Source organism: Pagrus major, chromosome 6 (assembly GCF_040436345.1).
Source record: "Pagrus major chromosome 6, Pma_NU_1.0".
NCBI classification, from domain to species: Eukaryota; Metazoa; Chordata; class Actinopteri; order Spariformes; family Sparidae; genus Pagrus; species Pagrus major.
In genome coordinates, this window is record NC_133220.1 from 36,358,284 (window position 1) to 36,385,406 (window position 27,123).

Here is a 27,123-nt window from a genome sequence, read left to right on the forward strand (position 1 = left end):
GCCAGTTGGACTGTGTGCATGGCCTGAAGGAAGTGGATTGGATTGGTTGTGGAGTAGCTCTTCTTTTGACTGTAGTAGCAGAGCTCGGAGAACAGGCCCAACCAGAGAGGACTCACTGCTGTGAAGAAGAATTAATGAAGACATTTGGGAATTGGAGCAGCACTGTAGTGTGACTGTGCTAACATGTTGATATTGTGTGTGTGTGTGTGTGTGTGTGTTCGTGTGTGCGTGTGTGTGTTCGTGTGTGTTCGTGTGTGTGTGCGTGTGTGATTACTGGTCTCTAGTTAACTGCCAGCTTGTGCATCTGTTACCTGACTCCTTCAAAGGCCACAGATCCAAAGGAGTGGCCACCAGCAGCCTGTGAAACCAAATCCACTTTGTATCCTCATCTGCTGTTTACTAGTTGTGCAGCCACATCCACAACACAGCATGAGGAGTCATACAAAATCCAAACTCAGTGACACTGAAGTTGTAGCCCCACTATAGCTGTCAACTGCTGAATGCAGCCTCAGTATAAACAAAGTGTTGTAAAAATGGATTGGAGTTTAAACTCTCCATGAATTTACTGTGTAATGTGTAATTAAATGTGGAGTGTTTTACTGTTAACTCTGTGCAAGCTCAAGTCATGGTGATACATGGAGCTGCTGCTGTGAGCCGGGCTCCATCTGTGGCAGCCAGCAGGGAGGACAGAGTAATGACTAGTATTTAGGCTGCTGTCAGGCCACTGTGCTGATAACGGTGTGTGGGAGAGACTGTGGAAATAGACTGTCAATCCTTCAATACGACTGCCATAACCACTGTAGCACCCAACAAACAAACAAACAAACACACGCACACGCACACACACACACACACGAGAGGGGGTAAAATGAAGTACAGGGGAGTTGCTGTGGAGCTTTAAACAGTCAATCCAAATATTTTCTGTCCCTTGAGGGTTCGAGACAAAGAAGAAATAAACATGTTTTTTCTTTGTGGTGTGGGACTGAACCACATCAACACTATGAAATGCTACTGTGTGACGCCAGTCACTCCTTTTAATTAGGTCTTGCACTGACACTGAAAAATCCTCTCACTTATTTTTGTGTTTTGCCGTGGCCTTCATTCCTTTTGGTTATGGTGACATTTCACTCACCAGCTTCGTTGCAGAGATGTAATGCAGATTAAGGTTCTTCACCGCTCCACTTGGGTCCTAATCACTGAGACCAGGGAGCACAGTCAGGCTGCTGCATCATATTAATTCTCATCAGGTTGGGTCTTGTTGCACTGCTGCTGGCTGATACTGTAATACAAGTGTTGCACAAAATTAGCACATATAAGCAGGTTGTTTAAACATACATAAAAATGCTTAAAAAGAAAAAGGCGGTTGACAGAGTGGCAGTGAACGAGTTTGCCTTTTGTTGTTTTTTTTATGTGCCACGTCTGTCATCAGTTATATGAAAAATAACAAAAACAGGACAAAGGAATTGTTCAAAGTTCAACTTCCTGGTACAACTTTGACACACTGCACTATTTTATGGTTGAACAGACACACATTACAGACATTTGTGTAATAATCTGTGCTATTACAGATATCTGTGGAACTTTGGTTCACATTTTCACTTAATATGAGGGTTAGGCAACATGGCAGTAAACAAAGCTTTTAAACACCACCCAAAAGGTAATGTCCACATATTTTAGCAATGAAATTGGTAAACATAATGTTATTATTACAGCTGATTCAGAATGATGACAAAAACTACAAAAATAGGGTTGTTTAAAAAAACAACAGAATTTTCCTGTTAGGAAAGTTAACCATTGAGACTGTCTTTGACAAACTCAGTGTTTTCCTTTGTGATCCCAGTTGAAAGGCTGAAGCTTTAGAGCCACTGGCCCCTCCAGAGGCAGCTTCTAGACCCTGTCCCACATCACGGGAGCGCAATAGCTTTTAGAAATCTTGGACTGAATAAAATACAGTGTAGCAATCACAAAAATATATCAAAAATGTTATTGGTCAGTTATTGACTGTGTCATAAACTGTGACTGTTAGAGAGCAGACAAAGACCCCCCCTGCCACTGTGCTAGACAAATTGATATTTCAGGCAAATTAAAAAATCCAAACAGGTAATCAACAATGAAACTAAACTAGAGTAAACAGGATATTACAAGGTAGAGTCTACCAGGATGAAACTTCTTTTCCAGGTCAAATCGAACCACTCTCATTTGGAGATTTCGTATTAGAGGTACAGACTACCAAACCTGAGAGTGAGCAGCTTTTAAGATGGAAGCCACAGGAAGCCAAAATCCTTAAATCTTGAGGCACAGTTCCTTTTAAACATTGATTGTGCTCAGGCTCAAATGTGTGATGCATTCACTCAGCAGTTTAGTCTTTGAATAAATTCTGGGTGCCTTTTTTTGATGTTCTGATGAGTGATCACACCTTTTTGTCTATGCACACACACACACACACACACACACACACACACACACACACACACACACACACACACACACACACACACACACACACACACAGTTCCAACCAACAGGAGACTGATGGGGGCTGGGAGGGTGCCTATTGTGTTTTTGATGTGGCTGTCCATCCCTTGTTTTGGAACAGAAGGCACAAAAGGTGCTCATACAGTACCAACCAACCCCCCCGCACGCACGCACGCACGCACACACACACACACACACACACACACACACACACACACACACACACACACACACACACACACACACACACCCCTCCAGTTTTTTCCCAGCCTCTCTTGCCCTACGACTGGGGGAGGAGGACGTGGATGGGACTACTGGTGCGTTTTGATTGCAGCACTACGGTTGGGATGAGTCATAAATCAAGCCGATGACATGTCCCAGCCCCTAATCATCCCCCACATTCAAACTCCCACCTCCCTTTTGCAGAAATGCATCCTCTTGACTTTAGTTTGGCTTGGTTTTTACTGGTTGCACTGGGAATTGGCTGGGGCATGCAGATTGAGGGGTGAGGTACACCAGTGGCCCCTCCAGGTTTACCTCTATGAGACATGTTTTTTTCTCTCAGTGAAGAGAGAGAGCTGTGGGTTTCACCTCCTCAGGCTGAGGGTAGGCAACCTGTCATGACATTAAGTGGGAGCTGCGTGTGTGTGTGTCTGTGGTTGTGACACACACACAGTCACACCTCACCCATCTTATCAGGTCGCGGACAGCTGTGTACCTGACGCTGTGTAATCTCATTGATCCCATTACCAACAATGTTGAACCAGTGCTCAGTCTACAGAGCTGCCTACACTGGTGTCAAAGGAGCATCAGGATGTGACAAGGTTGTTAAGATACCAAAATGTTCAACCTTGATACAATACCAGTATAAAAAATGGTAGGATGATCTATTTCTATACCAGGGCAAACAGAAAAAGGTCCTCAGCACACAAAATAAGATAATATGTTGTCTTTTATTTTATTTTATTTCTCAATTAAGAACCTGCAAACAGTGAAGACAGAAATAGAAAGTCATTGAACACATTTGTAATAATTGATTGGTTGAAAATATAGATATTGATTGATTGGTTGAAAATATAGCATTGGTACTTTTGAGACTATCCACTGTGGCTATTGTATCATTTTAAACACATGGTATCAAACTCTGACAACCTTAGAAAGTTGTGTTAAATGTTTGACATGGAGCTTCTCAGTTAAAGCCCGACTCCCTCGTCTTTCTTCTTGTTTAATGGTTAATGTTCTTTCTCAGACAGAGAAAGGGGGTGTGGTTAATAGTCAGATGTAATCAACTACCATCACAACCAAACTGCTGTATGTACTCCTAGCTAAGTCAAATGTGGTCTAATACAACATTACTGCAATGAATCCTCTGTTAATGAAGATCACAATGTTTAGTTTGTGTTGAAGTTGTTTTAGAGAGGAGTTGCTTCAACTTCATGGTCATTTTGGAGGATGCACAGTAGTTAGTGGCGCTGTTGAAATTTATTGCATTACAGAGAGAGGACTTTCTGTTATTTAACCTACACTCATTCATTTAAATGGCGTTACCAAACTGGTAGATTTTACAATGCATCAGCAGTGGAAAAATAGAAATGAGTGGTGGAGGTAGAAAACCACAGTTTTATGGTTGTATGCACAGTAGAAGTCATTTTCTCCTTATATTTCTATGTCAAAATGTGAAGGTATTGTGTTTGTTGGGATACTATTCACTGTCTGCCAGTTATTTGTATCTGTAGAAATGTTCAATATCTGATTTATTTTTCAGTGATAAGTACATTTGGTTGATGGTACACAATGTTTTTTTTACAGTGTGCCAGTCTCTACCCTCTCCATCAGTGGAGTGCAAGATCCTGATTGGCTGCTATGCAAATGTCTAAGTACCTTGCAAGATGCCAATTACCTGAAGGGTTTTCACCTGTGTTTTGCTGTTCAAGTGGCATCTGTACATCATAGTTGTGACACTGCTGAGCAAATTGCTTTGTCTTCCTTTCTTCTAGCAACCTCCCTTCTCCTGAGTAGCTGTGGTCAGGAACTAACCTCCATCTTACTTTCGCTGGACCACAGTGGATCAGGTCAGATTGTTTTTACTAAAATATTTGTGGTGATCTCAGTAAAAGAGCTGTAACAGAGGTCTGGACTGCCCTCTTGGCTGTGTGTTCTTGTTTGTCTACCTGTGTTGCTGCCTCCTGGCTAGATGAAAGCAAAGTGCTGGCTGCTGCCTGCCTCCCAAGGTCAGGTCACTCAGACCTTGTTTAGATGTGAATGATGCTTTGGGTGAATTCAGAGCAGAGACGATAGGTGTTGTTATCCCCTGCCTTCCTGTATAAATGTGTGTGTGTGTGTGTGTGTGTGTGTGTCTGTGTGTGTGTGTGTGTCTGTGTCTAGAGAGTAGAGGGTTGGTGACCCTTGTGCTGTCTGGAACACAATGATAAATGAGACTGTTACAGTGGAGGTGTGAGACTTATCTGTGGATTTCTTTACCACCTAACAATTACACACGCACACATACACACACATGCACATTATACTATCCTGCATGAATCTGTACATGTAGATCTGGCTTTCTTTGTCCTCCATGAATTAGCATTTACAGCCAGCACATTACATTTCTTCCTCTCTGGGTTTGGGTATCACTTGAAAGTTATTTTAATGCAGATGTCAATATGATAAATGACTTTCAGTAATGATGCTAAAGCAATGCTTTTTCAAAATCTCCCTACCTTATATTATTACCTTGTATTAGCATTTTGTCCCTTTTATAAAGAAGGAAAAAATAAGGAAAACCTCTCAAATGTATAAGCAAAATTGTATGGCTAGGCAATATACTAATATTATAACATTATCATGATATGAAACTATATATGATCCTAGATTGTGGATATCATTTTATTGTGATATATCATAAGTGTGTTTTCCTGGTTTTAAAAGCTGCATTACAGTAAAGTGATGTCATTTTCAGAACTTGCCAGACTGCTCTACCTGTTCTAACTCTTGTCTTTACCCAACAGTCTTTACACTGTTTTAGAAGAGATTTATTAATATCAACATACATTGTACATTGTACATTGTTGCCTATTGCAATATGACTAAAAATATTGCTGTATTACTATTTTAAGCCCATATCACTCAGGCCCACAAAATTGTGATTCAAATCAGGGAGTAGCTGATCAAAGAATAAGAGGCGACATGGCAACAACTTCTAAACAGTTTCCTCTATGGCTGGGTAGGTTTTTTTGGATATACTCCTGTGGGAGGAGCAATGTTTTAGGATGGCTTAATGATAAAGAGCTCATTAAAAGATTGTTGGAGAGAATTTCAATTATTTTGTGGCTGCTCATGTGCTTATTGCAGCCTTTTGCAGCCAGCTTTGCAGGAGTGACGATTTGCATCTGTTTGAACCAACAATTTAGACAATCATAAATCACATTTTGATTGCTTATACATAGAGCTGCAGCAATTAGTCGATGGAAAGAAAATTAATTGACAAATATTTTGATTATCGATTACGCTCACGTGTTGCTCCAGCCAGCCCTATCATTCTGCATGGAGTTTGCCTTAGATAATGATCAATGGAGCAAGAGGGAGAAACAGACAGAGATTCTACCATAAAAATCCTGCCCTTCACCTGTTGTGTATAGTCTTTTCATGTCTGTGACATATTCTACGGAAATAGACATTGAATCTGTAGTGAAACGGTGGTATGTACAAAAATAGGTGAGACAAATCTCTCGATGATGCACCGCTTGAGTCTTGTGTGAGACGCGCTGCTCAGGCACGCTATGCTAACCTGGCCGAAGGATTTGCTGCTTTTCCTGTCATTTATGTGACAGTAGAAGAAGAGTCTTTGGGTTTTGGACTGTTGGTTGGACGAATAAGTAATTTAAAGACGTCACTTATGGCTCTGGGAAATTGTGATGAGTATTTGTCACAATTTTCTGACAGGTTATAGACTAAATCATCAGATTAATCGAAAAATCCCAAAACAGGTTACAGAAATAACACATGTTTTCCTGTACATAAGTAGCAGTGGGTTCAGTTGAGAGGGGAACAGGACAGTGGAGGAGAATATTTTATGTTCTAAATGGAAAATAGCCTACTGAATATTTGCAGTGCTGTGTGTGCAATATTGCACAATGTAACCATAATATGCAGATAGCAGTGACCTGGATCATTTCACACAGTTAACATTTCTACAGTTTTTTAACAGTTTTTTTTTTTTTTTAGAACCACATGAGTTACTTAATTAATTCATATATAACCTAGAGAAAGAGGCTGTAATATTTACCTGTAGACATGAAGCCTACACAAAGATTTGTGCCATTCTCTGCTTGTCTGAATTTCCAACACTACAAACTGCAACTATTAGACAAGCTGCAACAAGTCATCATAACTGCTGCTTTGTGGTTGAGAGTGTCATAAAGTAGCAATGTCACACTCTCTCCAAGAGTGAGAAGAGTAGTCTAAAAGTAAGTGTATGACGCTTCATAAATCCAGTAACTCTTAAGTCCCTCTTAGAGGTTTAACTTTCAGCAAGATTCCAAGTAATGAGATACCAGATTTAAATATCATATCTTTAAATTAAGTTTTTTATAAGGCAAAGCTCTTGTATGGCTGCTTTTGTTCACACAATGTGTAACTCGAGCTTCTTCAGTTAAAACATGTATATATCATAACTCTTTTTGCCTCTGTACTGACTTTCAGGTATCATACTGGCACTTGTACTTGAATGTATAATGTATAATGATCAAATATCCTCATTTTCTCTACTCACTTGGGAATGAAAAAATATGAAGGTTGCAAATGTCACCCATACAGTTTTGTGTATTCCATTTGCCTGCAGGAAGCCTGTCGAAGTTACGAAGAGTGTGAAGGCACCTCTGTGTTCTTCAGTTCCTCAAATGTCTCATTTGATGAATGCACACTGAACAGTCTGTAATTAGCCATCACACGGCTGAAAATACCCACCAGTATGACTTCACTTCTACCCAGAACACTGCAAGAACCACCAAAATCTAAACAATATCACCATGAAACAAGCACTGACGTTATTGTGTATATATTGGACCACAGCTAAAACTGGCTGCTCCACTGTGTGCTTCCCTCCCACAGGAATAAATTCTGCGCTCTTTTCAAATGTAGATACATTTTCAAGACCTTTTTAAATTTTTACATTCCCTTTTGTCCACTGTAACAGAAATAATTTAAAGCCCATTCCTTCTGGTTCACCTTTAAAAGCGTCCTGTGCTGTGCAGATTTTTACTGTATATTCCCAGTAGGAGGTGAGGCTGGAGCTGAGAGGGAAATGCTCCCTATGAGAGCATTTAACTCTGAATGCCAAGAGCTGCTTCAGAGATGCTGCACTATTTATGGTGAGGGAGTGAAGAGAGGGCATGGAGGTCGGGGATGAGACATTCCTTCACCCAGAGTGAGAAATGGAGTTTAGGGGAATGATACTGAAGTGAACGCACTGATTCCAGCCGCATTAGTCACTTGTTTTCCTTGGTAATTGCAGATAATAATGTTAATATGCGATCAGTGATTCATAAAATTGGGCAAGTCAGATTGTGTCGTTGTTTACAAGGAAATACTACTGGCTGTAACATGCTACCAGCTAAACCTGTTGAAATGGGCTGACTTGGCATATGATCAAAAACCTGCGAGTTGTTGCGGTTCTGGTGCCCATTCCAGACCTGAAACCTCCTCCTCCTGGCAGCCCACAGTTACTGTGATGGCGTTTTAAACCTTAAACGCTCCCTAGTGGTCCGTGTGCTGAGCAGAGTCAGCTAACAGAGCTAACTTGTAGCTACAGTACACAGCAGTTACAGGTTGCCTTCAGGAAACTCTGTAAATCACAGAGAGTTGAGGCAGAGCAGCTGGAGGACATCAGAGGGAAAAGCAGAAAGCATTTTTTTTCACATAAAACATGATCCAGTTTTACCAAAATCATTGATGTTGTGCTGTGTGCTGTGTGTGATGTACTGCTGTCAAGTGTCATGCACAGTGATGCTACCCTCTCACTGAAGTTACAAGCGCAGAAACAAACATTAGGGAGACAGAGACACCACTGACCTTTACAAGTCACTAACATTAAAATTATTTTGAAGCTGTTGTTTTAAGGTAATATAGATGCATATTGTTGCTTTGTAAACAGATTTTGGACTCTGATGAGTCATCATCATTTTGCATCATCAGTGACAGCTGTAGTGTCTCACAGTGCTCACAAATATAATGCAACACACTTCATTGTTGGATTGTTGGTGGAGAGTCATGTATGGCCTGGAAAATACTTTTTGTTGTGTTGTGGGACTTTTTGAGGGCACTATATAGGCACTCATAATTCAGACAGTCCAATAAAGGGTACATAGAATTCACTGTATAGTAAACAGGGGCTGATTTCAGACATTACTGTCTGTCCACACCAGATTCTACTTGGAACTGGGACAAGACCATCCCTTTTTATGGTCTTAGTCTGGCTGTTTGTCTGTCTGATTGACAGCTAAACGAACGGAACCAAATGGCTAACACATCAGAGTTAGAGGTCAGATGTGAGGGTGCTGGGAGAGTATTCACAAGTGTAATTCAGAGACAGATTGGGGAAGAAGGATGGAAAAAATCAGTGACTAGAGCTCAGGAAATCCAGGCAGCTTTCTGATTGTATGAGGGAATAACTTCTCTCTCCACCCTTTACTCCTCCCTCCATCCCTCTACACCTCTGCTGCCTAATAACCAGACTGAACCTCCTTCAGTACTTTATTGTAAACCTTCTGCTTGTAAAACAGGCAGAGGTGAGAGAAAGTCTCACACACACACACACACACACAGACACACACACACTGTAAACAACATTTATGCAGTCTCAAGTCAGACAGAATATGCCAAGCTATTATCTCTTTTGCTTTTTTAATGAACATCCCCTCTCCATGATGTTCCCATGCGTCAGTTCTGACGGACCAGCATGCTTTGCTCCTGCCAGCAGCGGCTTCTTTAGGGCATATTTACCAAGGGTGGCCCAAACCACGATGGCAAGTCCACCCTTAGGGTGGTCTACTGTGGCAGAGTACGTTTGTTGTTGGAGATTACTCATAGCTTCAGACAGTGTTATGGTTCTTCGACTGAATTACACTGAAAGGTAACTTGCTGTAGTTGTCATGGTGTTACATTAGATTACATGAAGCATTGTGGCCTACACGCATGCACGCACGCACGCACGCGCGCGCGCACACACACACACACACAAATATGTCTACACTGGCCTCCCTTTGAGGCGTTTATTAACAATATGTACTTGCACGGATACTTAAAAATACATCCACTTGATTTTCAACCTCCCTCTCTCTCTCTCTCTCTCTCTCTCAGGCATGCACACACACACACACACACACACACACACACACACACACACACACACACACACACACACACACACACACAGTCTACCCTCCCCCATGACATATCCAGAAATATTAAGTACATTTGCATTGTAAGCAGCTCATAAAAATCCCTCTCCTGAGCTCAATAATTGGCTGTCGGGCTGTGGTCTCCTCCCCCAGCCTGGAGCTCTGATGCCGGGCTGCAGCAGCAGTAGCAGCAGGTCCATCACAATGATGCTCACCTCCAAGAGGAATCCATGGCATCTAACAGAGCCTGGTGAAGAGAGGTGGCCAGCTGTGTTTGTTTGAAAACAACAACAACATAAGTAATATTTGCATGACTGTAAGCAGCTTCTCATTTGATAAAGAGAATTACTTTAGAGGAGTACTGCTTCAGGAACCAAGTCATATTACTTTAGAAACGACACAAATCAGATAAATCTGATCTTTCTGTCCCGTTTTGTTTCCTGTTGTCTGAGAGGCTGACCTCAAGTTATTAGTTGCAGAGAATGCAGTGTTTGGCACAGGATTTTCTGAGTCCATGGTGGACGGGCCTGAGACTCTGTTGGGGGGTCCTGGGGGGCGTGCTCCCCTTGAAGAGAATGTGCACTTTGAGAGAAAAATTAAGAGGCTACATCATAAATAACATGAACACAAATGAGAAATGTATATATATGTATGTGTGTGTATGTATGTATGTATGTATGTATGTATATATATATATATATATATATATATATATATATATATATATATATATAGTGCCTGGGAGTGCCTGAAGCTCTTTATGGTTTCACGGCTTGTCAAAACTGTGGAGTGGCTGGCAGCAGTTGTGCTTCGATACAAGGATGATTTTTTTATTCAGATTTTTTACTGCGCTCCAGACTCGTTTGCAGGCTCAAACTGTTTTATGGCTTCATTCTCACCTTTCTATGTTACACAACAAGCGTAGCTCCATAAGCAACACACACCCTAATGTTTTAATGAGGCAACACTATGGAAAAGCAGCATAAGCTGCATGGGACCACAAAGAGGCTCTTTGTGCACTGGTCTGTTTTAAACACACACAACATTCAGGGAGGACCAGACAACACAGCAGCCACACTAACATTTACCCTTCACTCTCTCTGCACTGCCCTTGTTATTGCCCAGTCAGACACAGAAAGGAGCTTTTATATATGTGTGTGTGTGTGGGTGTGTGTGTGTCTGTGTCTGTGTCTGTGTGTGCCCTAACCCTCCATGAGAGCATGCTCCCCGTGCTTCACAAACCATGCTTGTAATACTTCAAATCCCCGCGACTGCCTTCAAGAATACTGCCTTTAACATTATTCGAAGATTGCAACAGCTAGCACTTTATCTGCTGCTCAGGAAAGCCCAGTGTTGTGAAGAAAAGAGGATTATAGTTCTGGTTTTCAGAGAGAAAGAGAGAGAGGGTGCATTGTGTTTGAGTGCTTGGAGGTGAGTGCCATGTCAGTCGGAAATTAATTTTCATAACAGTTGCTGAATGTTTCAGAGGTCTGTAGGAGGCCGAGTCTCTACTGAGCTCTGTTTCAACTTGTGTAGTTCAGCTTTTCTTCATCGTGCTTACACTTTGCTGTGGACAATGATGTGACAGCCTTGACGCCTTGTGTTAACTATTTCACTACCACAATAGTTCCATTTTCAGTGTAAGCATGAATGACTCATGGAATAATTATGAGCCCCTCTCTTCTCTCTAAACAGAGTGTTTGTGCACTGTTGTTTCCTTCAGGTGTTTCTTGTTATATTTCTTTTCAGGTTTGACAGGAGATTCTGAGAGACGATGTTTCTTGTGTTTGTTGTGTTTGTTTTTCCAGTGTTTAATATGTCAGGGCCATTGTTTTTCACCAGAGCAGAAATCCATTTCGGAAATATCAGTTAGACCTTTCCTTTAGCCTTATTTGCATGGGACTAGTACCACCAGGGGACCTCATGTGATTTTATCTAGTGATCTAGTTTGTCTTCTGTGTGGCCCATTCAGGATAAGCTAAGTCAGTCTTTTTCTCGTATTTTCATTATCATTATTTCCTGGCTATGGCGTCAACGTTCCATCTAAAATCAACTTTCAGAAGCGAAGCAACATTATTAATATAGTTAAGAGTTGATTTTCCCACTTCATGCATGTGTTACAAGCATAAATCCACATTTGCATCTAATTTAGATGCTTCGTGTCTGTACACCTTTTGGTGCTCCCAATCTCCTCTGTCACTCATATTAAACATTACTGTAGCCACAGCACAGTACAAGATATTATGAGCCGCGATCAAATTAATGAATTGTTCAGTTGTCTGACAACAGAAAACAGAATCACATGCCCATTTGATTAAATTATTACAATTTTCCTGTGCATTAGACACCAATAAAGTATTTTCAAGCATCTAAGGTCCTAAATCCCAATGGAGTCTTTATAGGCATTCAGTAAAATGTGTCCCTTACACACTGGCTTCAGTGCTTCATGATAATACTTGAGCATACTGCACACTGTGTTGAGGGATTGTTGACCACCAACATTTCTTCTAAGCTTAGACAAACAGAAATTGGCAACTCTACAGTTCTGTTTACATTGAGTGTGAAGTAAATAATTGTATTTTTTGCTCAAGTTGAAACATTGCCAACTGGTGCAAAGTTCTTTGCCTAAATTTTTTCCAGCCAAGATGAATTCATGTCTTTGCTTTGACTTAAATATGGAGTCATGTTGCCCCTAAAATTTGTTGTTGTTGAGCCTCGAGACACTTTAAAGGGGCACTTCAAACATATAGAATTGCACTTCCACAAAGCAGGGGAACTCGAGTAAAAGCTGAAAAGAAAAAACTGGATCTGGATTTTACCCATAATACAGCTCTTTTTGTGTCTTACATCTTAAATATTAATGCCAGAGTGACAGGCTGCGTACTGAATGATAAAAGGAGATTCTCAGGTGTCTGGAGATCGATTTCATTGTATTTCAGCATGGTGTACAATATGAAACCATGGTGGAAAAAGGGGGTTGTTTAAAAATGACTGTGTTTTTTGCATTCATGAGCAAATGAAAATCTGAATATGCAGTCATAACAATTCAGCCAAAGTTAAGTAGCAGAAAGTGGATAATCCCCAATAATTGTCAAACTGAAATCTCCTTACTGCAGAGCAATGTTAAAAATGACCATCAGAATTAAACTACGAAATGAGTTTAAATGGACCAGGCTCCAATAATGCTGCCAGAAGAGATAATCCCTGACACAGCCTTCTCTCATTTGACCCCACTCTATGGCACATTTGTCCATTTTACCAAATATTATGTTGCCTTCATTTCTGTATTTTTGGTATTAAGCTGTACTTAATGTCTTGTTAGAAAATCCCAGAATGGTCACCACATTTGGGGAAAAAAACTTTAAGCATGTAAATGTATTAAACCTGAAGACAATGAAGAAATGTCATGATGACTCAGTTGTGAATCCCACTTTGCTTCTGACCAACCCTGGCTAGGACGGTCATGATCGATGTAACATTACATTACATAACATTTACCATGATCACCATATTAGCTCAGCATGTTAGCAGGCTAATATTTGCTAAAATGAAAAATTGGATTTGTCAGTAGCAATCATCCTCTGGGAACTGTGAATGTCAGTGGACAGTATTTTATGGCAATCCTTTCAGAAGTTGCTGAGATATTTCAGTCTGGACTGAAAGAGGCAGACAACAGCCGGACACATCACCACCCAGAGAGCAGTGTGGCTAGTATGGGTCAAAAATAGTGCCATTAGCACTATGTATGTTTAGTGTGGTATACTTATAATAAAATAACCAGTAATGTCACATTAAGTTAAGACTCACATGTTTGCATGATTTTGTCACATAAATGTAATTTGGTCTGTAGTGGCCTGTATTTGCAGCCATATTTGATACCTTGTGGTCATGGGCATCCAGAAATGTGGGAACAATTGGCCTTGTGGCCTCAGAGGAGTTCACAAAACTATGAATCAGCCACGAGTTGAGCTCAGTTGAAAAGCTGTTTTAATAAAACCAAAGCTATGAGCCAGGATCATTAAAAATGAGGAGAGAAAGTTTGGATTGGTGTGTGTTTGACATCCACACACACAGGAAGAGACTGGAAGTGAAATTTTAATGTTGATGTTACTTGGGATTAGGGGTGGGCGATATGGCAAAAATATCATATCACGATTTTTTAAAAATAAAAATCACGATTTCGATTTTATCACGATCTTAAATCAAAAAAAGAAAAACAGACAATTTAGGCCAAAGAACCTTTCTGAACAGATTTTAATTATTAATTATTATTAAAAGTTGCAGTTTTGCCAACATGTGCAAACAAAGTAAACATACGAAAAGGTAAACAACAACACTCTGATAAAGTGCACTCTTGCAACATAAAAGGTAGCTTTCAATAAACATGAAAGTAAAATATCAATGAAGACATTACTGTTTGTTTTATTCAACACAGTCATTTTAACAGGATTTAAGTATATCAAAACACTAAATAGCTTATTGAAAAGGGTCCGTCAGTGGTCGGACTATCCGACGGGGGGGTGGGGGGTTGGGTCGCGGGAATTTGAACACTGTACAATTAGTGCATTTACCATTTATTAGCGGCCAAGTGCGACCTATCCATGCGCCTGTGTGTGTGTGTGTGTGTGTGTGTGTGTGTGTGTGTGTGTGTGTGTGTGTGTGTGTGTGTGTGTGTGCGCGCATGTGTGTGCACGGCAGGTGGAGGGGCTAACTGGCAGAGATGAGAGATGGTGAAACGCTGTTTTTGTTTAAAAAAAAAAAAAAAAAAAGCAACCAACTCCTCCGTTCGGCTTTCAGCCATGGCTCTCCATGTGGCTACCGCAACCGCAAACAAGGAGGTGGGTAAGAAAGCGCGTCACTGCCCGTAATTCACTATGATTGGTCGGTCAGGTTGACGACGTAATACGTTTGGTGCGTCGGTGCATCAGCATAGAACTGCAATTTATAGAATGTGCGCTAGACGATCCCTACGATCTCTGCACTTTGGCAGATCGTCTACACATTCTAATGCTTCACGATCTAATATCGTCATATTGCCCACCCCTACTTGGGATATAGTCTTCCTCTGTGCTAGGAAACTTTGAGAATCGAAAGAAATGTGCAGCCACGAAATGGAGCATGATTGGTCAGAGTCAGCACAGTGCTGCTGGCATGAAATCCTGTACTGCAAGGCCAAGTAGCATTAACAAGCTGTCGAGGCCTGAGGGTTGTGTGTGTGTCTAGTCCCCTCTCCTGTGACTTGAGTCATGAATATGGAGCATTCTCTGGCTTTGTTCAGTCACTCACACACAGCATCAAACAAACGATAAGACTGTCAGAATGAGAGTGAGCCTTCAGAGCTGGTTAGACTGGCTGAATTGCAAGCCCTGAACCAGCACTTTATCTGGTGAGGCATAGAGAAATGCAGGTGGAGGTGAACATGGGCTGGCTGGAGGATGTGGTGGGTGTGCGTAGACCAATTTTTTCCCCAACAAGATCTTATTTTCACAGTGTATCATTGCTGTCAGTTCCATAGCATTTAACTCACTATGTTAATTGATTAAGAGATCTTGCAACAACATGCTGGCATAGTGAATATCTTGGCAATCTGACACAACAGTCCTGGAATAAGTCATATTGCCATGAGAGTTATAATGTTCACCTTTTGTTGAAAGTGTCTTTGAGAGATGCTGATTTATCTGTAGGATCATTTTGTAGGCTGCGGTTTGTGCTGCTGTCTTTATGTTGAGTCACACTGGGTGGTGTTTCTAGTATTTAGTCTGACTTCATTGATATTAAGGGATGTTATATTAGACTGCTTTAGGGTCAGCTAGGTTTACAAGTCCAGTAGGGCAAGCAACATAACCTGATGGATAGACAGCTCATAAGTGTGACTGTATTACACAGAGCACTGACTGTATATGGATGCAAAAACACAGTTAGTAATAAAAAGGATTACCTTAATTGTCTGTTACAAACATCCATTTTTGTTAAAAAATCTTTATGCATTCACAGACTGAAATGTAAATGTGTCAGCAGTTTATCTGGCTTTCTGCATGCTCATATCGCTTACTTAAAAGCCTCAATATGCTTCAAACAAAGTGTCTGTCAAATCAGCATCACTCTGTGCACACCTGCCTCTGCCACTTTTCTTGTGCACAACCACGTGACACCATGAATGCCTGTAAGGAGCGATTGTCTGACCCTTTGTGTTGTTATTCCCATTTCAGCAGTTAATTGAGTTGAGACTATTAAGGCCCACAAGAACACAGAATTCTCAAAAAGAGGTAGGGGAGGAGGCCATGACAGCAGGCTTTTTACCACATTTCATTTGTTGATTTTGGCCTGAAACTCTTAAATACAGCCTGTTGAATTTCTATTTTACTGTTGACATGCTGTCAGTGGTTTAATGTATGGCCTAGTGCTGGGCAATATATCAATATGATATCGTCATCATGATATGAGACTATATATGGTCCTAGATTGTGGATATTATTAAATGGTGATATGTCATCAGTGTGGTCTTTTCCTGGTTTTAAAAGCTGAACTCACTAGACTGTTCTACCTGTTCTAATTCTGGTCTTCACCCACTTAGTCATTATATCATTACTGATGATTATTGATCATAAATCTCATTCTTATAATATTTTGTGAAAGTAACAATATTGTTACAATATTAGTATTGAGTATTTGGTCCCCCAGTTCTAACTTTATGAAGTCCTTCGGGAGATTTCAAAATATCTAGATATATATTGTGTGTTGCGATATAGCCTAAAAATATTAAAAGTATTATTTTAAGGCCAACTCGCCCAGACCTAGTGTTCCCACTCAGTAACACAGTAACAGTGTGCATGAACAGAAATGTGCATCAGGGACTCTGATGACTAAATAATTTAGTCAAACATTGTTGTCCTCATACTTAAACTTCCATGCTTTTCACCCATTAACCACCACAACTCAACATCTTATGTTTCAGAAAGCTTCTACTTTCTCAGTCCTGCTCACCACGTGTTCATGTGTTAAAGCTATGGTCTACGATCTGAGAAAGATTTGAAAAAGCATCCCCCCACACACACACACCCCTCCCCTCTGTGCTCCTTAATCCCTCCCCTCCGAGCTCGTATCGCTCTCCCCTCGGAGCCTCCTGCGACACACCCCCTCCCGCAACACGCAACAAGAGCAACACGCCGGCCGGCAGAAACCAAATATGGCGCCAGCTTTGAACGATGTCGGATTCACAGGTAAAGTTATTACAATGCACGTTGAAACTAACGTAAATCTTGTAAGTCATTACAATGTCCACAGCTAAGCTCCACAGCCAAACTAGTGTAACGTCATTAGCATGTTACAGCTACGTTACGTTACAGCTAGGTAGTAAGTTACTATTTATCAACAGCTAAGTTAGCCACTTCTAAAAGTTATTGAGGGCCAAGAGACTAACAGATGCTGCTGTCAGCTTTAATCATAACGATCGCTTCCACATTGTGGCTGAAAACTAAACCTGCATGAGCCTCGGACCAGCTGTGTCCCAGCTGTTGTCTGAGTAGCACCAGACCGCGACACAAACGTGCCGTAAACCGTAATCGCTTGTTTATGACAGATAAGACGAACAAATACACATATCATAACGCGTATATGATAATCCATCATATTGATTTAGCAAAGGCTTCGTTGAAAACAAATGATCAAGACCGGGAGGAGGGTTAGCAAAACAGTTGAGTAGTGACCGGGCAAGAGGTTGTTATGGAGAAATAAATCCGGACAGGATGATTGAAACCCCGACGTGAAGCGGAGGGGTTTCATTCAACCATTCATTCATCTTACTTGCTGCTTCATTTAGCTGCCACAAGCAAATAAATAGGCTGATTTGGTGTAAACATGATAGCAATGTTAGCTTACAATGCTAACATAGAGGCTAACGTCTCCATCGAACAAGTAAACAAGTGTTGACAATATTGCAGAGACAGAAATTGTTTCGACGCCGTCTAATAACACAGAAAAAAACTAACGGCAGCTTTCACAGTCATAAGCCAGCATCGGCATGAAAGTTATCTGTGTCACAACATCCACAATAAAGACGAAAGATTACCTGCTCAGGGCCAAATAAACCTCTTGCCCGCTTGTAGTTTCAAATGCGGAAGTGGGTTGGGACTAGACGTGAGCAGGAGAGTGAGCGAGGGGAATGGATGGAAAATTTAACCAATAGCAGCCATGCGGACCAGATGGCTGCTATTGGTCAATTTCTTTGCAGTTTTGCAGGCGCTAGAGATGCTGCATTCCAGTTACATGGGAGACCACTCGCCCGATTTGCTCTTACGCGAGAATGTGTCGTCATTTCCTGGCTTGTAGCACAAATAGCGTTCCCATTTTTCATCGCTACAGGACGAGTCGGAAGAACATGGACGCCATCAGGGTAGTAGCAGGCTAGTCATTGTTATTGTTATTGTTAGCTACATTAGCCTCTTTAGCAAACCAGCTCGAAAACAAAACTTTACATTGTATTGCACGCACAGCAAGACCGTGCAATGCATAAATTGGTGACCGGATTAAAGCAGCAATGTAATCAAATGTGTAAGAGCATTTAAAATCAACATTAAAACAACCAACTTGGTACAAATACAAAGAAAATACATCAATTACGGGCGCAGCCATCTTTGTTTGTCTAGTCGTTTGTCTACCCTCGCTCTACTCGGTGTACTTTCAGGAGCACCGAGTCGGACAGTGGATATTCCGACCAAAAAGGGGGCGTGCCTCGGTGAAATGTCGCGAGACAGCTGCAAGATTTCCCACTTTGCAACTCGGGCGAGTGGTCTCCCATGTAACTGGAATGCAGCAAGAGAATGGATTTATTTGGTTCCTTTTGCTCTTCACATTGTGTAGGTTGTACTATTGGGCAATAACCACCATCTAAATAATGTTAATAATAATGATCAATCTTTCAAATCGTAGACCATAGCTTTAACTCTTAAGTGCTGTATTTCTAGCTGTATGTTGAGGCAGCAGCAGCTCCCATCTCCAGCTGCCTGGAGGCCCATTACTGTAGCTGAGCTGTGTAACCTGGTGATGAAAATGAGTGGACAGGAAAAAATAGTTCTTGTCCATCAGACGTTTCCTCTCTGACAGAGGAGTTTCTGCATTCTTTCTGATAATGTGTGCATAGTTCTCCAGGCCATAATCGGCATGTCAAAACACAAGTTGTAATTTGCCAGTAAAGGCATTGCCTCATGAAAACACAAGTGTGCACCAACACAAGCATGCACACACACCGTAAAGTCAAATCTATCATTCCCTTTATCTATCTGAGTTTTTGCTATGTGTAGGGATTTTCTGATTTAAGTGTCATGTATTGAATTATAAGATTTGTGGTTACAAATTATGCAAAGGAACTACAATATTCTGTAAATTTCAATTTGTAGATTGTTTTAGATTTTCATCCAGTAATACCTGGAAGAGGTTTATAATTTAAACAAAACTAGATTTTTTGTTGCAGTGCATCAGAATGTGTTGTTTCCTGTGGTCATGGATCCATTTTTACAGATCAGGGTTCTCTGGTGGTCAGGACAGCTTTTCGTCCACTAATAGAAAGTGAAAAAAAACCTCCACAGAGCTGTTGAGCTGTCTGCAGCATATACCAGCCAACTGGTCCTCAATGGCCACTCAAAACACACAGCCTGTGTGCACAACATGGCCGACAGTGGGGAAGTCCACAGGGCCCAAAAAGGCCTGAAGCCACACACTCATGTCCATAACTGGCCAAGAATCTGCGGTGGGCAGGGCCAGAGCTGTTGGGACAGAGGAGACCAATGTCAAAGGTTGTGTTTGGCTAATTTGCCTCAGGATAACCGCTGTCCTGACCAGCAGAGCTCCGAGGGGAACAGCACAGCCATTCAGTGCAGTGACCTTTACTTTTTTTTTTTACTGTGGTAGTGAGCTCCTTGGCTTCAGCTGGTGACTTGCTCAGTGCCCCCTGTTGGAGGTGGAGGAATGCTTAGTTTGATAGAGTTTTACAGTTTATATTATTGGTGTCACATATCAATATGATGTGTCCCCCTCTCTTTTTCTCCTTATCCTCTCAAATGTCTCTTGTTTATCATTATCACCTAATCCTTCCTCTCCTCCGAGCCCCCCATAGTGTTATGGCTTTCTGTTTTCTCCCTCCTGGTCACATGCCACCTCCTGCTGTCTGTGGGAGTGATGAGTGTCATCTTTGAACTCTGTGTTCCGTTGAACCACTCCGACCCTTAAGCAGTTAAATACAACGTCCAAGAGTGTGTCTGTGTTAAGGCGGTAATGATAACCTGTGTGTGTGTGTGTGTGTCTCTGTGTGTCCCCACCCTTCTTCTCTGTGTAAATGTGAGCATCCCACTGGACAGCTGCCATCCCCAGTGACTGCCCTGAACAATGGAATTATACACTAGGATTCAACACACACACACACACACACACACACACACACACACACACACACACCCTCATTACTGATGAGTACTACTGATTAGTACCTACTAATCTTCCTCTACTACTAATCAGTCATGTGCACTGGACATACAGATGTTGACAAACACATTAAGAGAACAAGCCTATTGACTGTATTTGGGTTAATCTGAAAACAAAATGCTTTCTGTAGCTTCAATTATCTGGAGTTTGTGGTCGCTTAATGACTCTGAGGGACATTAGCTGATGTGCAGCAAAGCCTGCAGCTCCATTGAATATCTTTTTCTTCTTTTATTTTTTCAGGTTTTATCACTAATAGTAAGGATACATTGAAATGTCCCCATCACCACAGGACCTTGTATACAGCCAACTGTGCAGTAAACAAAACATTTTATTGTCTCAGGTTAGGGCTGGGTGATATGGCCTTAAAATGATAGTATGATATTTTTAGGCTCTATAGCAACAAACACTGTATATTGCAATATTTTGAAATTGCCTCAAAGCACTTCATAAATGTGAGGACTGTGCAACCAAATGAAATATCACAATATTTTTGACCAAATACCTAAATATCAATATTGTGACAATATTGTAGGGATGACTATTAGTACGTTCACAAAATATGAACAGAGTGAGATTTATGATTTTATAGAAAATGACATCACTTTACTGTAATGCAGATTTTAAAACCAGGAAAAGACAACACTTATGTATTAGCTCTGTTTCTACACACACATCTAATGTGTGTGGGTGTGGTTCTGTTCACTGATGAACATGCCTGTTATAGGTGCAGGTGCAGAGTATACATGTTCAAGTAACCTCTGCACCACAGTGGGTCAGCCAAAATATAGAGGTGTGTGTGTGTGTGTGTGTGTGTGTGTGTGTGTGTGTGTGTGTGTGTGTGTGTGTGTGTGTGTGTGTGTGTGTGTGTGTGTGTGTGTGTGTGTGTGTGTGTGTGTGTGTGTGTGTGTGTGTGTGTGTGTCGAGAGGAATTGGAAAATGCAAATGATAGTTGTCAGGACATAAAACCAATGATCTGTTGATCTTTACTGATCCAGATGTGATAGTGTCATAATGACAGAGCTGTTAGTGCTGAAAAAATGTTTCAAATAAAAATTGATTTGTGACCTGAAAAATTGAAAATCAAATTGAATATGTGGATTTGGAGACTTGTGACACTCCTGTTTCTAATGCAGTGGCACTGATTGATTGATATGAAACTCTTTCTCTTTTTGGCATTTTGTCTTTATGAAGATGACACAGGTGACAGATGTCCCCGGCCAGAACTCAATATGGGATTTTGCAAGTTATGCAATATGAATCTTAACCATCAGGCTGTAATGTCCCAGATCTGTTATACTTGCTTCAGTTGTAGAGACTAATGCTTTTTGCTTTTTGCTTTTTTGGTTAAGGTTACATTAACAGTATTATGAGTACATGTTCTGCTCTGTGGTGAGTTATGCCTCATCACTGTGTCTCTCTCAACTGTTCTGGTGTTTCTGGGCTCTAATGTGGAATAGATGAATGTCCCACCAACACATACCACCAACATAATATCAGAGGGAAGACATGAGTTATAACGTACCCTGAAGTTATTGTATTATTGCTTTTCTGCTTGAGTGCATTCAGAAGTTATTGCCTGCGCCACTGTAGATACTTTATGATGTGTGTGCTGCCAGCCGCACCTGTCTACTTCTGAGTTACGATCCAGATAAAGTCTACAGACTTTAAAAGCTTCCTGTCTGGCAGCTGTGACTGTTTATGATAGCCCTGATGACTCGCTGCTTGCTCTCATTTATGCTCCTTTACGTCTAATTCCACCACAAAACAACCCTTTATCATGTTGACATGACTCAACCGACTATTGCAGTATGATTGGAGCAGTTGCTAGTTTATGATCTGTCTAATTTTTTTAATTTAATTTCTTCTTTGTTTATCTAATCAAATTTTTTGACACTGCAGCCAATACAAAAGAGGCACTAACTAACTGTTATTGGGATTGTGTTTAACTGTAAAATCGTATCATTTCTTTTATTTGTCTCGCTTGGAGAAAGTTCTTGTTTTGGTTTGGACATTAATGATGTAGTACTAAAACAGGCGGTAGGTCCCAATGTAACTAAAAGTTAGAGCTTAGCTGTAGTTTTAGTTATATTTTGAAGGGGAAGATGGAAAACAATTCAGAATAAATAAGAAGTTAAAATCACTTCCTATCTTATTTTGGCTTAGTTAGCAGCTCATTTTCTGACTGAATTAAAAGTCTGCAGTCTGCTGGAAGCTGTTGAGCTTTACACATGTTGAGTGTCTTTTATTATGCCAAAATTAAAAATGGTCACAGCCGACATGGAAAGAGAAAATGGGAGTAAAATCTCAAATCACGAAGGAATAATCGCTCAGTGGTTGACATCACATCTGACCTCAGCCCAGTGAACAGCAGCCTTTACATACAGAGCAGCACTGATTCATGATGAGGAAAAGGGAAATGCATGCACACGTCTGGTCAAAGCTATTGAGTTCCACCCAAACGTAGAGGTGGTCTTTGAGACCCGGATATCCGTCCTCTCTTGTGTCCACACTGAACCTCTGTCACCCCAGGGCAATTTCTTCAGGGCCATAAAGTTAACAGCTATGGGTACTTCCTTTACCCACCCAGCTCCTCTGCAGCGACAAGTGGCTCCCCTCTGACCACTGAAACATGTCCGGAAAAGCACACTGTCATGTCATTGAGGGACTGCATCCCTTAAAAGGGCCTGATCAGGGACACTGAGGGACTTTTACGTCTTAATTTTTAGAGGGACATTTTCCAGAAGAGAGCACAGGGCGATGATACCCCTCCTCCTCCTCCGCCTCCTCCTCCTCCTCTCTCTCCGTGAAGTTCATCAGCCGAGGAGGAATGTGTTCTTTTAGGGCGGCAATTGTTGGGGGCTTCTCTATAAATAACCTCTTGTCAGCTGGCCAGCTGGGCTGTCCAGCGCCAGTGGGCAGACGAATGCAGTGCCTGAGAGGGAAGGCACCAACTGAGTTCTGACACAGTACAATAACCACTGCCACTTCTGCACATGACCATTAAAACAATAAAAACAATTAGTAATTTAAAGTTCGAAGTAGATAGTTAATCTCATAAAACACTTTTGTAAAGCAGGTTAAGTCAGAAAAATGTACAAACCAACCAATCTGTTTTGATTCTCACACTCTAATCATTATTTCTTACCATATGAGAAGTGGAAATCTCACACTTTATAATAAACAGCTGTGCAGGTTCAGTGTGCAGCTCGGACATCTCCGGAAGCAATGTTGGCAGCAAGCTGAGTGATACGACCGCTCTGATGTTATGACTGAGTCTGTTATTTATTAGTTACTATAAAGAGCTTCCTGCAGGGTGGGAAGAACACTAGCAGACAGCAGTACAGTCAGACTTTTGCTCCACCACTAAAGACTGATTGCTGGAGTTTAACATGTTTCTAATATACCAGTCAGCCCCAGGTAGCGCTGGAATAAATATATACATATATATATATGTGTGTGTGTGTGTGTGTGTGTGTGTGTGTGTATGTATATGTGTATATATATGTATATATATATAATATTTGTGCCATGAATCACACGTTTGTCAATTTAAAAGATAATTCTGCAAGTCAAGAAAGTCACAGTTTGTTGTTAAGAAGATAGTAAAATAACATTTAGTTTTTGTATGAAAGCCCTCAGTGAACTACATCATCTCACTCAATATACATCACCAACTCAACATGGCTGCCGCCTCGGCACAGAAATAGTACGAAAAATGGTGAAAATGACAAAGGGTTTGACAGCTTCAGTTATATGAAAAGAGAGCTAGTAAGTAGTTAGTATTATGAGCTAGCTGATATACAGAACCGACTACAAGATTTGTCTGGGTTTTGGTAAGTGTTAAACGATTAAAATGATTCACTTAGGCTGCTGTTGGGTGTGTAGTCTTCCTAATTGCATATATTCAGTCTGGTACTTCAGCAGTTTTATGACAAACTTTCTGGAGTCGAAAAATTATCTTTTAAATTTACAAACATGTGTGATTCATGGATAAAATGATCATTTGACTCTTGCCATTAACTACATTATCTATACTTATTTTTTAAATAAGGCCCCTTGGTGGTCCACTGGAAGGGGATGGACATCGTCAGAAGTCCATAAAGAGATAGTACAAGACATAAGAGATAGAGAGTGATAGTACAACTATAAATAGCTAATTTAGGATACTTGTATGTGGACTGTCAAAGGTGGTAGCCTACATGAGTACATATCCCCATCCATCCTGTTCTGCAGATTTTGCCTGAATACAAAATAAAGATTAGACTTTGCAGAAGACTCATAAAACATTCAGCAGCTCAAATTAGTTCACTTTCACCTTCTGGGTCAATTTTGGATGAATTCAATAGCTATGGTGCAACAAAGCACTTTGATTAGTTTCTGACTAACTTTTTGTCCATACCAATGACGGCTAAGGCTTATGGGTATTGTTGCACTCTGGGCCTGCCAAGCTGGTATATAACACATACATTTCTTAGAAATTAGTCATTCAAAATAATGGTCATCACACACACCCATGTATAATTCATATACTTCTTGTCACAGGTGTGAGGCATGGTCAGCAAACAGGTTTTGATACTAGATCTGAATCCAGAGGGACAGTGGTGAACATTTGCAGAGCCCGAGTGTCCTTCCTGCGAGGTGTTACCCTCATGGTTTACACAGCTCGTATATCACAGCAGTAACAGTTGTGCTGTGGAGAAGCAGCAGGAGGATGTTGACGGCCAGTGTTTGTATAATTGAACACCATGGGCTCTCACAGCCACTAAAGCATCCTTTGTAAACACTGTTTGTTGATGTAAAGCCAATGACTGATTGCAGATGGCTGCACTGACTCAAGGCCTTGCTGAGTCCTACTATTGCTCTATATGTGTGTGTGTGTGTGTGTGGGGGGGGGGGGGGGGGGAATTTGGAGTGTGTTTATTTGTTTTAAGTGTACAGAAGAGGACTCATTATGTGTGTGTGCTCGTGCACGTTTCTGTGTTTATGCTCACAGTCATGTCACTAATTAGAAACTTGCTTTATTTCCCCCCCTTGTTCTGCAAATGAGTGGGTGTTGAATAGTGCATTATGGGTAGGCACTGTAATTAATGGCCACCTCATTCTTCTCTCTCTCTCTCTCTCTCTCTCTTCCTCTCCCTCTCTCTCCCTCAACCCCTCTCCTCATCTCTCTCTCCCTCTCTCTATCTCCCTCACCCTCTTTCTCTCTCCCTCCCTCACCCCCCACTCTCTCTTCATCTCCCTCTCTCTTCCTCACCCCCTCTTTCTCTCTCTCTCTTCCTCTCCCTCTCTCTCCCTCCCTCTCTCTCGCACGCTTTCTCTCTCTCTTCCTCTCCCTGTCTCTCTCTCCCTTACCCTCTCTTTCTCTCCCTCATCCCCTCTCTGTCTCCCCTCTCTCTTCCTCTCCCCCCCCCTCTCTCTCTCCCCCTCTCTCTATCCCCCTCTCCCTCTCCCTCTCCCTCCCCCTCTTTCTCTGGCTTATTATCATTAGTCACATTCCATCAGTTCTCAGTGAGCAGTGAGGCTTGCAGGCACTTGTTTGTGGAGACTTCCTTCGTCGTTTTCCCCTTTCTCTGTCTCAGCCCCGTCCACCCCTTTTCACCATTGTCTTCCTGTAACTCTGTTTCTGTCCACTAATCTCACTCTCCCAATATGCTCTGGCCCCCCCTCCCTGCTGTTGTCCTTCTCTGGCTCCTCCAGAATGTAGGATAGCTGAATTGAAAATGAATGAAAGGCTGGACTCAATGAAGCGGATGATGGCTCTATTGAATGTGCCTCTCAGGAATGCCTGGTTGTGTTGTGTGAGTGTGAGTCTTTTGGCTGAGGCTGAGGCTCCAGTCCCTTCCATTTGTGGTCAGGTGAGGGTGGTAGACTTTGGTTTGGTTGGTTCTGTCCATCTGATAGAGGTCTCACAACTACCTGTCCTCTGAACAATACCTTAGTACAAGTTAAGAAGCGCATTTACACTTAATCTCTTCTTTGTAATCCTGGTCCAGTCTCAAAGCTCCCATGATCCATCAGTCTGGTACGACTCTGCCTTCTTCAACATGAAACAGTGAGTTATTTGAGTGACTGAAGGTTATGTGGCTCCCAGCTGAACTCTGTCAAGGCATGGAGATGAACATGGTTGGTGAACGTATCCACGGTCCAATGATTCAGCACTCCCCCACGCTTTAACAACAGCCAATCAAAACCCTCAACCAACCATACCACAAACCATATGCCAACACTGGATTGTTAAGGCCAATACCAATATCAATATTTGAGAACATGAAAAACATGCATATCTACAGATAGTTTCTTTCACAAAAACATGTAACTTAACAATTTAGGTAAAGATCCTGTAAATTTCTTTTTTCAGAAAACTGTGACCAAGATATGTGCATGGCAGGATGTTTTTACAATTGACAAACATAAACCTCTCCGTACATGGCCAGTTCAGGGTTTCCACGTCCACATGGCTGTCAAGCTATGCACTGCAGTTGAAAACACAGGTGTTGAACCAGTCAGTGTCCTAAGAGGAACTATTGGCATCTATTGCCGATGTTTAGTGGCTTTGTCAAGAATTACATTTAACAACTGGCTCTGCTGGTGGTAATGTGCTGTTGATCTGATGTGCCACTGCACGGAAAAATGCATTGAGCTAAGTGTCAGCCACCAATCCAAGCTGACTACAGGTCAAATGCATGCTTCTCTTTGTATAAACAACATCATGATGACTACTGATAGTGATACTACTAAGGATGCATAGCAGTGATGAAATGTGTCATTTCCAACT

At 41.4% G+C, this 27,123-nt stretch overlaps 1 protein-coding gene across 1 annotated transcript in view; it reads left to right on the forward strand.

Annotated features, from left to right (window-relative positions):
- plxnb1b (plexin b1b) overlaps nt 1-27,123 on the forward strand; it is a 128,455-nt gene that overhangs the window by 47,891 nt on the left and 53,441 nt on the right. Inside the window, exon 3 of the mRNA XM_073468036.1 lies at nt 4,473-4,547. The gene's annotated coding sequence lies outside the window, so the exon portion shown is untranslated. The remainder of the gene's footprint in view (nt 1-4,472; nt 4,548-27,123) is intronic.